Here is a 12216-nt window from a genome sequence, read left to right on the forward strand (position 1 = left end):
CTGTGTCTCTCCAGCTTTCTGTCCACGTCTTCTGGGTCCAATCACAAATGAGCTTATCCAAAAGGCGCACCTGGATCGTTGGTCTGATTGGTCTGAAAGGACTATCCAAAAGCATAGGGAGTCATTTGAACTATGCCAATTGATCACGCCTCTAGTGCAGTAGAAATAAAGCGCAGACTCCCCAGACTAATGTTCAATCTTAAAAGATTGAGTTTAGTATGATGATAGCCAAACTACATACTTATTATGAGACACTAAAAAGTATTGACCGTACAAACAAAACAAAGCAGAATGAACACATCAACATAACACATCAGTATTTCATGGTGGTGGGGTGGGGAGTGACTAATGACAGTGTTTCTGCCACAAATTCTGTGACAAAGACAGGACAGAATAGTAGAGGTCAAAGTTTAATGTAAAATTTAAATAATTACAAACCCACTGACAAACAGAGCACTCTATTTGTCACCTTCTGCACTTTACGTAATCAGTTGTTGCTCCGAAGCAGCCGTCCTGTAAGAACCGTGTGAGGTGTGGCGTCTGTGACAGATTTATGAAATCACATCACAAATCAGTAGCACATGCTGTTTCCTTATTACAGTGCATTACAACACTTGCCTATGATCTGGTTGATGTCAGTCATTTTGTTCCTCCTCAGGACAAATTCATTCCGGATCTAATCAAAATGGGCTCCTACCAGTGACCACTCATGACTGTAAATCTGTCTCTTGTTCTCTGTGATTATGAAGTTAATGGCATTGGCCAGACTGGTAAATTCCATATTAGCCACTCATTTCTCAGCGTGTGTCAGCCAGATGATTTAACAGCCATGGCACATCCCTGCCTTCCAAGTATGTAGAAATATCAATGTGCTTGTTTACGCAGTACATCAGGGGCATGAAGGTCAGGCATTCAGAGAGCAGTCAGGTGAAGTCTGTCATGCCGTATCGATTTGGACTTCTGTAGATCACTGAACTTGCACGAGCCTGGAGTCTATCTGCAGCTCATTGTGTGCAGTCTGTCTTCCGTAAATGGAAACTTGGTAGGTTTGGCACATCTTCGCTCTCTGTGTGAGTGTTTGTGTGTGTGTGTGTGTGTGTGTGTGTGTGTGTGTGTGTGTGTGTGTGTGTGTGTGTGTGTGTGTGTGTGTGTGCATGTATGTTCATTGTTCATGTCTATATAGTGTGTGTCTGTGTGTGAGTGTGTGTGCGGATGTCTGTGTTCCAGTGTGTGTATGTATGTGAGTTCATGTCTGTGTTCCAGTGTGTGTGTGTGTGTGTGTGTGTGTGTGTGTCCTCATGTTTGTATTCCAGTGTGTGTGTGCGTGTATGCTTGTCTGTATTCCAGTGAATTCATGTGTAGGTGGTTGGTGTATACTTAGTGGGAGGATGGTATAAAAAGAGATAAGGCATTGAAAATGTCTGTGTGTAAGTGCTTTCACTCGACACAAAGCATAGTAGCCAAATGGCTGACAACAACTGTCCAATATTCCTCACAATCTTTTCCCAATGCATTAGTTTCCTTCAGCTAGTACATCAGTTAATCAGTCTGGGCACATTGTTCTCAAACATGACTCCCACAGCCAGGCATAAGAGTTAATCACCTTCTGTTTTGAATCTTTATGCTCATCCATTTTCTGACAACTAAATTACAGTAGATTGGGAAATAATGTTCTAAGTTTAATGTCAAAACACCTTGTTCTTTTAGTGATAAGAAAGACTAAAATTGTCATCCCTAGGAGAGAGGTCCAACGATGTCCAATCTCTGAGGTCCACGTGCACTACTTACGAGGCTAATCCCTCAACCAGGTTTTACCTGTGCATTTAGCACAGGTGATTTCACTAGGTGATCTATATGGCTTAAAATCAGCTATTTCAGTGAATTCAGCTATTTCAACTAGCTGTCATTCCCTGGACAGAATACTGCTGTTGTGTTTTATTGTGTGTGAGTGTGATGACAGATGACACTGAAAGTGTCACAACAAACTATAACAAAAGAATATTTACATACACAGAAGACAGAGGTTGCTAGGGCCTCTCCTTCACAGTTAGTCCTCTCTAATCCACGGTCCTGGTGGGAACAGGTTCTCACTGCCTCTCTCTGTACCAGATGGGCTTTCAGTCACGCATTATCAGCCTTCCAAGGATGAGCAGTGAGTGTCCCTCTGCTGACTGCCTCCTCCCCTGCCTCTCCCTCTCCCTCTCCTTGTTTACATTTTAATTGTGTTTTGCTGCTCATTGCATTATGCCAATGCAGGGAGGGGCAAGAGCTTACAAATGGTCATGTCACCCACAACTGCTGGAAGGGGCTATTTCAAGATTCAGTGGACAAACAGAAAGGTTAGAAAAGGGCTTTTTAAAGTATATATTTGTTGACCATTTTATGCCTTTATTGACAGTGACAGTGGAGAAAGACAGGAATGGGAGAGAGAGCGGGGGTGGGATCCGGAAATAAAAGGACCACGGGGCGGGAATCGAACCCGGGTCGCCAGTGTGCAGTGCAGGTGCTCCAGTTGCGCCACAGCTGGGGCTAGAAAAGGGCTTTTTAAGTGTAACTTTCCATTACGAGTGGAGAATATTTGCTTGAGCCATAGATATACTGCTGTGCTGTCTTTCATCTGATGAACACAACCAGTATAACACAATTTCTCTCAAAGAGTTCAGTTTTTCATTAGCCAGACAGCAATGCCATGGTGAAGCATCTCAAGTTTGAATAAAATATCATCTCTGGGCTCCTAAAAATCGCCTGTGAAGACCTTTATGTATGTGGAAGAGCGATTCACTGTTCTAGCTATTCAGTAATCTATCTAAGCGCTCGACAAACCTGAGGTGAAGTGAACTGGGCAGTCTTGCCTGCTGCTGCTGTCTCTAATCTGGCCTCTCGTGCTCCTGCAGGGCAGGATGAGGTCCGGTGAGTTCTGGAGTGAGTGTCTGCCTCCTCTGGGATCCAGCTCAGTGGGGAAGGGAACTGTTAGCCCGCCTAGTAGCTCAACATCAATTCCCCTCTTTTTTTCTTCTTTACCTGTTATCCAATCTGTCCAAAACAAAGACAGATGACCATTTCACAGGCTGAAGAAAGGGAGAGGGATATACCCCAGTGTTGGCCTGTGCAGCCGTGCTTCCTCAAGAAATACAGTGATTGTGATTCTCAATGACTTGTCTTTTTTACCATCTATGATTTAAATGCTGATTAACTCAACCTGTCTCTGACTAACATAGCCTATATATAAACCACTGTTTCAGCATTCACATAAATGTGTGTCAATTTACAAGTGTGCCTATTGAAGCATGATCAATGAGAATGTCAATCATTTCAATATCGCTTAGATTTTTGTACTGTTGTGAGTGTAGCCTACTACATGCTTTTGTCTGGCAATTATTGCTTGTTTAAGTCCTTTTGTGATGCAAGCTTCAGAAAACCATTAATAATATTGACAAAGTGACAAAGCTGGCTGCTTAAGGGGACATTATGGCTAGCCTGGAGTGATTAGGAGTATTCAATTCCAAGTTAGGAATAGAGCCCTTTTATTGACCTTTTTTCTTTAAGATACAAAATTAAAGTGCAAAATTCCTATTCCTGAAAGACAGCATTAACTGAATACATGTGTTTAGGGTGGCTACAGAAGATTGTTCCTCTGAATTGCTCTCATTGGATGCCATTACAAACGAGATTAATAGATACTGTAACTTCTTCATCTGACTACCCCAAGAGAAATGCTTAGATGCCCATGAGAAAAGCCCAAATAGACTGTAGTCTTCCGCAACAGACTTAAATACCACTAAGGAGGAGAATGCCTCTCCATTCAAACTTGATTTATTTCCTACAGTTTGAGTCTAACACACTTGGTCGGCTCAGCTGTTGCTTGGCATCATCTTTCAAACCTGAGATCGTTGTCTTTAAAGTAATGAGATATTGAGCGGCGAATCAGCCAAGTGATAATATTATTGATTCCGCCTCATCATGCTGGAGACCTTTAAGCAACAGAAAAGCTTCAGCTGCACTCTGAAAGCAACGTCAGGAAGAATAGGCCTACAGAGTGTGAAATCTGACAAGACTATCCAATAACAGACCTGATGGAGTATTCAATATGGTTCAACAGTCTGTCTTATCTCACTCTAAACTAATGTAATAATTGTATTACACACAGATATTCTAGCAAATACTGTATATTCACAGAGATATATTAGAATCGTTATGCCATTTTCATGGAAGGATCATTATTCTCTTTATGGAGGCAAATTGAATCACTTAAACTGTTCTGAAATTCTATTTAGATATGGTAATATGTACAGCAATTTTCATACATTTACAACAATCAGGCAGTGTCATGTCCTCAGAATGTTTTAGTTCCAACTCTACTTCCTCCATATGTTTTCCCCTGCTGTCTATGATTGTGTTCAGAAATTCACATTCTAATCACAGGACTCACAGCCCTCAAAACATCCTCCATAGAGAGGCGCATGATTAGTTTACAACACCAATACACATATCCTGCCCCTTCCGCAGCCAAAAGTTGACATGTGAATACATCGTGCCAATCATGTGGTGTTGTGAATGCATCGTACCAATCATGTGTTGTCTTGTCGCTGGAGCGAGGTCAAAGTGCATCAAGCAATGTGGAGGGACTTGCCTAAAAGGACTTTGATTTTTTACGGTCTCCCACCACATATTTGTGGAGACCTAGAAAAACCAAGACCAAAGTTTTCTATTACCGATGGTGGTAATACTGAGTTGGGTGACCTGATAGTCCTTGCCCCTAGACCCCAACCTCACCAAGTCCATTTACTTCAAAGACATTCTGTTGGGGGTGTTACAGTAAAGGAAGTATAGAGCTCTTCAAATGCTTCCAAAAACCATCTCCAGTAACCACCTCCAGTGAGCACTTACTGTAAGTGTGACCCCCTTACCAAAATTGTGACTCAAGACTCAACAGAGCGGAAAGCAAGGAAAGCAAGGAAAGCAAAGAAAAGCAGAGTATGGACTTATTAGAAATATAACCAAAACTAAATTTACACTGTTTGGGTTGCTTTTTTCCTTATATCATATACAGTAACTTCATGGTGACCTAGCAAAATTAATATGGCTATTCATTCTGTGCAGTCAGATAGTGGAAAAGTAGCAACTATACAAGTAGATCTATACAACACTGTATTAAAAATGCAGAGAAAGCATTACAAGCCATAAGTTCTTTCTGTGCACAAATGAATATCAATGCATATGTGCACATTACTCTAAATGACTAGCCATAAATGTCACTGAATTATAATTTGTCCGTGGTTTGCTGCGCCTTGCACTCAGTGCTCACTGCTCACCATCTTATAGCGATAAAGCTGCATTAGCGCATCAGTGGGCTCCCATCCTGCGCCCAGTCATTTGAGTGGGCTTGGATATCCTGTTCTCAGGGTTAATATAGGGTTTCACACAATGATAGCCAATAAACGTATCTCTTCATATGTTTACTGTGTATGCGTGTGTGTGAGAGAGAGAGAGTGAGAGAGCCTGTGTGTGAGAGAGCCTGTGTGTGTTTGTGTGTGTGTGTGTGTGTGTGTGTGTGTCTGTGTGTGTGTATGTGTGTGTGTGTGTGTGTGTGTGTGTGTGTGTGTGTGTGTGTGTGTGTGTGTGTGTGTGTGTGTGTGTGTGTGTGAGTGAGAGAGAGGGAGAGAGAGTGTCTGTGCATGCATGTTTGTGCATGTGCTCTCTATGTGTCAATGTGTGTGTGGAGCCCATGTGTGACTAACTGACTGAGGTAGATATCAACGCCGGCTCCCTGCGTGTGTTTATCTCTGGTGGTGCCGTGGGCATGTCTCCTCTTTGACTCCGCATTTCTGCATTTCCATCTCTCATATCCCCCCCCCCCCGCCGCCCCCCCCCCCCCCTTCCTACCCCAGCTGCCCCTGTATGATCGGCAGACTTGATTTGAAGAGACGGTTGAGGCAGCAGGACTGGGATGAGAGAAGGTGAAGCGTTGTATTGTTTCGCTCTCTAAGGTGTTACGGTGTGCCTTGAAGTACTGTCGATACCCCTGCGCAGCTTAAAGGCTTTAAAGGCACGGAGAGTTCCATTGAACGCACAGCCGCATGTTTGATCAGCCAAAGCATGCAATGGTTCGTGCAGCTTCTGTTGGGTAATGGTGTGGAGTATACTATCAGCTACAGGCTTTCCATCTGTTCCATTGATTCCACATAACGCAAATATTAACTGAGCTCTCCATGTCTACTTTGGGTAATGGCTTTTACTAAAAAGTAAATGTATACACAGTTTCAGCTCATTTATTCAACAATTGTGTCAATATACTAATCACTCAGGGGTAATGGCAGAATATAATGTATGGATAATGTATTCTGACGATTAAATATATACAGTACTTTATTTATGAACTACAAAGCCTGCAGAGCCAGAGTGTGCCAGATTTGTTTGCTTTGACTACTCAGCACATTTGCATCGTTGTCATGATGGAAGAACTATAGTACAAGCTCCATACAATTCTCTCCTTGAACGTGTATATCTTCCAGCAGAGTTTAGTCAGAAGTGTATTCTTATGGATATGATTCGCCGCTCTCAAGCCCTCTTTTGCATGTAAATAGAGGCGCCAAGTGTGCTTAAACAGGGTGGCTGGCCAATTATGTGGCATATGACACACTCACGCAGACACAAAGGAGCCTCAGTGTGGTATTATTGTGACAACGCCTCCCTCCCTGGCATGTCCAGATACTAATTATTGAGTTGCAGGGAACAGTTAACCACAAGCCACTGTGCCTTTGTTCTCTTGAATGCACGTCCCTGAAATAAATGCAAATAAATGAGTCTATGCAAGCAGTTGTGGTCCACATTAACTTTGTATTAAGGAATATTCATTTGGGTGGAAATGGCCATCTTTGTGCCAAAATCTATGGCGCCTTCAGCACCATGGACAGGGGCAATTTGTAACCATTTAGTTCAAACCTCATGTGAGCTCATCTACTCTCATTTCATCTTTATCCACCATTCCGCTACCATTCTCACAATCGCTCATAATTGTGTTTGTCGAAAGACTGAATCCCGGAAAGCCCCCGAACGATCAGAGTGGCCAGAGACATCGTCCCTCTTCTTCTTCAGTCCCTTAACTCTCCTCCGTATGGTTACAGGGCCGCCTGCCAGCGCACAACAATCCGTGCACAATTAGGACTTTATTACAGAAACTGATTGCTGGGGTTCAGTGGCAGCAGGACAATAATTCAAAACCACCAAATACACTGCAGAGAGACAGCGCTGTCTTATATTACAGCAAACATATATACCAATCCATAGTGTGTGTGTGTGTGTGTGTGTGTGTGTGTTATATTGAGGAGCCTATATTTGAAACGCTTCAGTTCACAGCTGACACGCTCGGCAGGTCACACTGCCCACTCTGTTCCATGTGGCAGGTACACCCCCCATCATCTGGAGCAGATTTCAATTGAACGTAATCCAGCTCACTCTACCTTTGACACCAAAATCACAGGGTTCCTCTGACTGACATTCATACCCCAGAGAAAGTACAATACATTGCTGTGTGTTCTTAATGTTCCTAGAGTTCTAGCCCAGTAGAGTAAAGGCTTGGAGTATACCTGGATCTGGAAACCTTTTGTTTACATTTGTAGATTTTTTCCCCCCAGATTGAGGTTAGTGTTTGGCTTGTAAAATAGACTGTGTTATCTAATCTATGGGCTCTGGTAGCATGACCAGGGAAATTAAGTGATTCCATTCAGTTCACGCATGCACATGATCACATATGATAGCAACCATTCAATCCCTGGCCATGACAGGAGCACACACACTGCTGAGGTGCGCCACAAGCATATCAATGTGTGTCGCGCTCACAAGCGCTTTTCAGACAAACAGTCCACAGGTCTCCAGCTGAGTCCGCTGTAGTCATCAACGAGATCAATCACGGCGAGTTAATAATAGTCTCTTGTTCTGTTTTAATGTCACTTGTTTTGTTCACTGATGAGGTCACTGGGTTATACAAGGTGAACAACACCAAGCTTGTCGTTGCTTATTGCATGGTTTGTTTTCATCGTATAAATCAATGAATGTAATTATAATGAGTTCCTGGGCTGGCCTTTATAAAAAAAAATATCAAGTGGTGCATACATGCAGAAGGCCAGAGGTCAGGAAGGTTTGCTCAAATTTTAATGTGAAATGTAACAGAGAAATGTCTCATTCACCCCGACACGCCTCATCAACTCCTGGTCTACACACACAGACAGATCAATGCTTCTTAAAGTGTGGGTGCGGAGTGAAAAGAATCTAGGGTCTATTTACGGTAGTTAACGAGTTCAGACATTTGATTAAGAGCGATATTTAGTGTTTTGCATTAACATTGAGAGGTTCTAAAAAGACTGAAGGAATTAAGCAAATCACCTGGCGTTGTGTTCTGGTAGCGTCAAATCAGTGGGCACATTCGACTTCTTCCAGCGAAAGCAAGGCATGTTTGTATTGTAAGATTACAGACACAGTTTGAATGTGTTAACAGAAGAGCTATCGTCCTGCAGGCGTTTCTGAAATGAAGTGGAAGTTGTGGACGGTGAGTGAGTCATGACACATCAGGAGTCCGGTGTTCCCCTCGGGGCGCTCCTTCACACCTGCTTTAACAGGCTGAACAGGGTGAGGGTGCTCTTCTGTCTGCATTAGAGACCTGCAGCTAAGGCAACCGGAGGTGTTGCCAGATGTCACTATTATTTATCCCCTTTCTTCATCCTGCCTTACTGACCACTTCCTCCCATTTCTTCACCCTGTCTTACACCCCCCCTCCATCTCCTCTCAGTCCTCTCTTCCTCCTATTTTTTCACCCTGTCTCACCCCCCCATCTCCTCTCATTCCTCTGTCTTCCTCCCACTTCTTCACCCTGTCTTGCTCCCCCCTCCATCATTTCTCTCTCTCTCTTCTCTACCTCTCTTTCTCACCCTCTGTATCCCTCTGGTTCACTCTGCAGCTGGATATTACTGCTCTTTTTTTTTTGGAGTGACAGCTTGTCATCAGGCTCGTCAAGCCACACAATTAAATGAGGGAAAAGGGGAGACTGTTACCTCCATGGAGTTTTCTTTTGGTCGTTATCACGGAGAAGAAGTCTTTGAGAAGATTTTGTTTGTTTGTTGTCAAAGAGAAAAAAACAACAACAACAGAGAAATGTAGTGCTGAAATTGATACATTTTGTAAAAAGGTTTATGAATAGTTTTTTTTAAGTGATTTTGCATCCAATAGCCATTTGTCATTGTCACTTAGAGAGGAAATTAAACACATATTGCTACAACACACAATTGTATAAGTTGTATGTCCCTACTCTAATACATACACATACTGTATGTTTTGACATCTTAAGTCACTCTCAGATCATAAATCTCATAACAGACATTTCAGGATTTAGCACCAACTAAATGTTCAATTTCTAAAGAATTTTGGCAGTCATAAAGCAATTTTCCGTCCACTCAAAGTCAAACCTCTCTTGTCACAAGTCAGGGAAAACCCCTTGTCTGGTTGGCAAAAGACTTCAATAGAGTCTGACTCTCTCAGCACTGGAGATTGTTAACAGTGAGCTTAGTGTTCATGAACTGTCACTCCAGCTCTAATGTCTTTGAAACTGTTTAAGGTGCACTTAGAAATGTCATAAATAGTCAGCCAAGAAAGGAAGCTGTTGTTTATGCCGTGACATTCTTCACCGCTCCACGCTACCGGGTTGCTTACATTAACCGCCTCCAGCACCCACCTCCATTTGCAAACAGGTCCTGCTCGCCTAATGGATGTTTACATGCATGTTCTGTTTCCATTTGGACATCACATTTCATGTTAGTGTGCATATAGCAAATTCTAAAGGGCACACAGCCATGGTCAAACCCTAATGTACACCATGGACGACATTTAAACCTTCCACAAATGTTAGCCGCAGTGAGACGAACTCTCCTCCGGTCTCTGGTAGGGATAATAACCAATCAATTTTAATAAGTAAGGTCCCTTGGAGGCAGATAGCAATGGCGATTTAAACAGCTGCACCGGACGGAGTGTCCTCAGGATACCTCTCCAAAGGACTGCTATCAGGATGCGCTTTCAAAAAGGCCCGTTAAGCCTGACATTAAGAGGAATTGACAATTTGGTCGGAGCCCAGTTTTATCTCATCATATGGAAGCATGGCCTGCTTTTAAGTTAAAGAGCTATTTCAAAGTCTATGCAAGTTAGATGTGGCAAAGAGCCATACTGAGACTCCCTCCCCTTCATGTTCAAAGACTCCCATACTATGTTCATCTACTGTAAGTCTAATTCATAATTCTATATGATGACTAAGTTTCTTAGTCATCGTGTATTATTGTATAATCAGTTACAGTATCTGAAATTAACATACAAATCTGTGAATATGGACATAGCTACTCTTTTTTGTAAGATACGTCAATAGGCCTCTCTGAAAATATTTGCCTAGGTTCCTGTCTCCTGCACTTCCCACATTCTACATTTGATTCAGTCTAGGAATAATTGTCAACTGGGTAATAATCCTCAAAACTAAGGCAATATTAACACCTACAGGCACTGATTACAGAAGCTACACAATGAAACTTTGATTTGGACATGGGAAAGATATGATGCTACCAACCATACAACTGCACTGTCCATGACCGGCAGGCCAGCTCACCCTTGTTGCTATTGGGTGGATGTAGTCATAATTTCCACAGCCTTCAACAGTTACAACAACATCATCTCCACTTGACCATTTCCTGTGTGTTCAATTCTCCCCTGATGTCAATATAATGACCTCTTCAGTTGTTTCCTTCTTGTGAACTCGTAACTGCAAAGCCAATTTCTCTGACTGCTCTCTGTAGTCTCCAAGCTATAGGACCATAGGCTCACTTTGTTTTGCCAGCCACAATGAGTGGTTCACTCATATGAGATCTCCAAACCTCGTCCTGCTCTACAGGGTTGGCAATGGCCCCTAGGCCACCAGTTTCACTATCACATCCCTTGGAGTAGGCTAACCTCAATGACGATGGTGATATGCAGGTAAGGGTTAAAGTGAATGAACGTGAAAGACATGCAGAAATTCTGTGAGCCTATGTGATTATCAGGATTCATGGCACAGCTATGTGAGGCTAGGCCACTATGCTTTAATTCATTGTATTTTTAAAAAAATATGTTTCATATGTTTCATCTTAAATACTACGCAGTATTCATCTTAAATACTACGCAATCTGAAAAAGAGACAATCTGCGTGGTTTTAATGTGAAATCGAAACAACAATATGCAGCGTAATATTGTTGGTCTTGTTATGACTTGTTAGTATTCAACAGAAACATATGTGTTTCTCGTCAGTAACCAAAACATGAAACAAAATGCAGCATTCGGAAACTTTCTGAAATGGTACTAAAATGATACTCTCTCCTCTACTTCATTGCGGGAGGTGAGAATGGGAGAGAGTGCAAGTGCGAGAGAGAGAGAGAGAGCGCGAGAGAGTGAGATTTGCTAGCGATTTTCTTGTTCGAGGAGCGAAAAACTGTCATCAAGTAGGCTGTCTAAGCTCCAAGCGAAAGGAGATCCGCGTGCTGGATGCTCTGGTTCATTATGGGCAAAGAGGTGACAATCACACGTGAGAGCGCGAGACGCAGCAACAGCTGGGCTGAAGTGCGGACCGACAACACTACCTACGACACTGCCTAAGGAATCTATGCGCAAAATGTGTGAACGACTGCGTAATTGCATTGGCTTTTCCAACTGTTCTGTTGGGTGTTTCAATTTAGGTACGCCTATTTCTGTCTGATGTAGACACACTGACTAGTTTTTCTGTCAACACAAGAAAACCAATGGGTGGAAGTGATGCACTGAGGACCTTTGGATTCAAAGATATATTTACCGGTTTAGTATCGGTTGACTGGTAACATTGAACTTCAGATGGAACTGTTATTCACGTCCTCTGTGTCGGAAATGATTACTGCGTGTTTGACTTAGGACTCCTGAGTCGAAGGATTTATGGTCAGCTCTGCGAAATGTGGATTGCCGTCTTCAGATCACCTGTTGTGCATATGGTTCCGAATAGCAAAATAATACTGTATAAGAATATCCTCAGTTTAAAGGTGAGTATATTTGCATAATGGAATGAATGAGTGCAACTGTTTTATTTCAATTAACCGCACTTCATAGCCTGATTTTCATTGCATTTCAATAAACAACAGGTGACAACAAAAAGCATTTAGTGCTAACATGCATGTGCATACGGGG

The sequence above is a fragment of the Sardina pilchardus genome, chromosome 5 (assembly GCF_963854185.1).
Source record: "Sardina pilchardus chromosome 5, fSarPil1.1, whole genome shotgun sequence".
NCBI classification, from domain to species: Eukaryota; Metazoa; Chordata; class Actinopteri; order Clupeiformes; family Clupeidae; genus Sardina; species Sardina pilchardus.